This window comes from Pseudophryne corroboree, chromosome 2 (genome assembly GCF_028390025.1).
Source record: "Pseudophryne corroboree isolate aPseCor3 chromosome 2, aPseCor3.hap2, whole genome shotgun sequence".
Classification (NCBI taxonomy): Eukaryota; Metazoa; Chordata; class Amphibia; order Anura; family Myobatrachidae; genus Pseudophryne; species Pseudophryne corroboree.
In genome coordinates, this window is record NC_086445.1 from 699,689,726 (window position 1) to 699,693,705 (window position 3,980).

Sequence of the window (3,980 nt, forward strand, 5' to 3'; positions counted from 1 at the left end):
CATCTGAAGCTAACATGGCAATTGTAAATCGCAGTGGAATATGCTGCGCTATATAAGAAACTTAATAAATAATAGCAAGCTTTTTCAGAGCTTAGTAAATAGCCCCAGACTGAAGTCTGCATCATTAGATTGCTTAGTGCAGCTTTATAAATAGGTTATTTACATAAATTGTGCATAAGATGTGCATAATCGATTAGTAAAATGATGCAAATTTGCAGACCCATAGCAGCTAATTACATAATTACATATTTATTTTCAGTTTTTTGGCTGACTAGGCAACGCCCTGGAAACGGTCCCAACATGCCTGCATTTATCTAGCCCCCCCCCCCCCCCCGCCTCCCCCGTTACCTCCAGGTCACTACCTGTCACTAAGTTTGCTAATAAATCCTGCTTCTGTAGTTGCTAAACAATCACCACGTGTGTTCAGAGTGGCTGCGTTGTATGCGCAGTGCCAAAAAATCACTCTACTCTGCGCCCAACATTGTGACCACCTCTGAATCAGTCCCATAGATGGGAGGTATGGACAAGGTTGTGTTTTGCTATTGTGCTGCTTTAGGATGCAAGTGAAGTTACAGTAAAAAAAGTATGTTCATCAGCGACGACAGGCTGAGTAAGCCGGAGCTTACCCATGCTTGCTTTCACAGAGCGGTTTGCGAGGCCAAGGAAACTGTGTCTTGCGACGCAGTACTTAGCTTCGCCACTCCTGGAAAACGGGGGCGACAGGCTCCTATTTCAGCCAACTACGCTCCTCCCTCCCCTGCCTCTCCCCTGAAGGCCTCTGCCTGTCAATCAGCAGAGGCAATAGCATTTCTGAGATGCAATCGTGGGACCAATTCAGCACATGCACAAAACAAAACGGATCTTGTGCACTGCATGTGCAGTTTCCCGACCATCGGGAATCTGTGGGTTGGATCACATAAGCGATCCAACCTGAATAAGACCCATTGTGCCATGGCAAGGAGGGACTAGGGATGGCCATCAAGCATCAATATGTTTAAATCATCAATATTTTTAAATCAACCACTGTTGAATAGTTTTGCCATCGATGGTGACAATCCAAACAGTTGCCCGCCATCGATGGTAGCTTTGGCCCAAATGTTGTTGTTTTTTGCTCCCCTTGGACAGTGCTGCACAGTGTGATAAAGCTGGGGGTGATGCCGAGCTGGTGACTGACAGCTGAGCCTGTCAAGTCAGCTATACTAGAGCGAAGCAGGCCATTGGCATCTCAGCCACTGGTGTATTTATAATGGGTGCAATGTGTGCAGTGCACACAGCCCCTGAAACCAGTGGGGACCACACCGCACATGCTGCATCGATTTTTTTAATACTGCCCTCTCTAGAGCAGGGGTTCTCAAACTATTTTGCTCTGGGACCCCATCTGACAAAACATTTTTTTATGTGACCCCAGCAAGTTACTGCCAAACAATATCCATATATATTTCTCACACTTTATTTTTAAGATCTGGTGATTTTTTTTTCTTACAAAACAAATGCACAAATGTACAGAACGTGATACTTTCCTTTTTTTTTTCTTCTAAGAATTCTTTATTTTGAGTGGTCAGCCAATTATACAGAAAGAAATAACACCAAGGCTGCTTGATAAACAGATAAAAGCAGACAAAAAAATTGCAAAATAGCATGGTGTGACACTTTTCAATAACTAGAACTCATTTATATAATAACAAAAACTTTATTTACGTCTTAATTAATGGGATGGGTGAGCTTGTAGTGTTGAACACAAATTCTTGAAACGGGGTTTTGTGTGACTGAGATAAAGGCGAATGTCATCTTCAACAGCGAGACGGGATCTGTACCTATTTTTCAGTAATGTTAAAGCTGAAAATCCAGCTTCACAAAGGTAGGTAGATGTAAATGGCGTCAGCACCTTCAATGCAGCAGATGACAGGTCTGGGTATTCCTGTTGAACCGAGATCCAGAAGTTTGCAAGAGGTTGTTCAGAGTATCTCAGCTTCAGTGTCTCATCACAGGAGAGATTAATCAATTTTTCAGCCACTGAAAGTGGCAAACAAGCATTTGCAGTCGCTTCAGCACTGAAGGGATTCCTAATCCACGCTTCTGCTTTTCGATCCTTTTCAGGAAAGTACTGACGAAATTGCTGTTGAAGGCTCTCCAGATGGCTGATGATAACAGGTTTCAAATCATGTTTTGGAAGATCATCGTCATGCAAAAAATCATCCAACAAAGGAAATGCTTCAAAATTACCACTTTCCACACGAATGTACCACAAGGACAGCTTCTTGATCCAACTTTCAATTTTGTCAGTGGATGAAAAAACTGTCATTTCTTGTCCTTGGAGGGAGGTATTTAGCACATTTAACCGGTCAAAAATGTCTGCTAGGTAAGCTAGCAGAGCAAGCCACTTGGCATCTAAAAATTTTTCAGCCAGCATGGAATCTCTGTCTGAAAGAACAAAATGTACTTCGTCCCTAAGCTCAAATAAACGGTTGACCACCTTTCCCCGTGACAACCAGCGTACTTCTGTGTGGTAAAGTAACTGATGGTGCTCAGCTCCCATCTCCTCACACAAAACTCTGAATAGGCGTGCACTTGTTGCACTGCTCTTAATGACGTTTACTGTGCGTACAGCTTCATCAAGGACTTGTTTTAGAATAGGTGGCATTTTTTTTGCAACAAGGGCTTGCCTATGTATAATGCAGTGAGTCCAGACTGCTTGTGGTGCAACAGCTTGCACTCTGGTCACTAGCCCGCTGTTGTTTCCAGTCATTGCCCGAGCACCGTCACTGCAAATTCCTACACAGCGCAGCCATTCCAATCCAGAGTCAGTGACAAAAGTATCCTGGAGCGAAAAAAGCTGTTCCCCAGTAGCACGTTGCAGTAGCGGCTGGCAGAAAAAAAAAATCCTCATGTAGATATTCATTATTCTCAAATTTTATGTAGGTCAGCATCTGAGCAGACCCCGACACATCTGTCGTTTCATCAATCTGAATGGCAAAAAAAGCACTTTGCTTAACCATGTTGGTGACTTGCTCTGTCACGTCTCTTGCCATACTATGAATTCGCCTAGCTATAGTGTCATTAGACAGTGGGATCAAATCAAGCTGAGTAGCAGCATTTTGCCCAAGCATAATACAAACCATTTCTTTGGCACAAGGTAGAAAAAAGCTTTCTCCAATGTTGTGGGGTTTACCTGTTTTGGCTATCCAGTATGACACCACAAATGAGGCCTCAAGTGCTTTCTCATTAACTGTAACTGCACCTTTTAGTACGTTTTTTTGGCCGCGTAGTTCCCTCAATTTTCGTTTAAAATAATCAAGCGGTTTGGTTTGAAGAAAACTGTGCTTTGTCTGTAGGTGCCTGATCATTTTTGACGGTTTTAAGCTCTCTTTAGCAAGAACTTCACCACACACCACACACTGTGGACGTGGTGCTTCCTCTGAGCCAGCCCACGTAAAGCCATATTCCAAATATTTTGGATCATATTTCCGGTTTCTTGGCTTTTTATTGTTACTTAAATCTTCGCCGGCAATACATCTTTTGCTGCAACTGGCAACAGACTTTCCATCATTGCTCTGCTTTCTGACACTCTTTTGAAGAAAACAGTCCATTTCATTTAGTGATGTGCAGCTGGCAGAGAAAAAACTGGATTTAATGCTCTTTATTCCACTGGTTCTTTTTTATGCCATTTCAACCCCCTCCCCATCGTCTTCCTTATATATTCTTATTTTATAAAAATATATAGGGAGGATGATGGGCAAGGGGGAGGGAAGGGGGGAGACGGTTTGATGAGGCATAACATGTATGCACTTCATCTTCCTTATACAAGGGTGCTTCAATAAATAAGGTAACCTCTCATTGCATATATTCAACTTGTACATCTATCCCAGCATGGTTGAAGCGCCTGAAGCCAAATATGGCAACTTCCTGAACTTCACTGTCATTTGCAACTAGCCTTCCACCCAGGGGCTTCAATTGTCCAAAGAGATGGGAATCACTCTGTG

General features: G+C 42.9%; 1 pseudogene; it reads right to left on the bottom strand.

The window, feature by feature from the left end:
• Positions 1–1,705: 1,705 nt before the first annotated feature.
• Positions 1,706–3,029, bottom strand: LOC135009139 (zinc finger BED domain-containing protein 5-like; annotated as a pseudogene).
• Between the last annotated feature and the right edge of the window lie 951 nt (positions 3,030–3,980).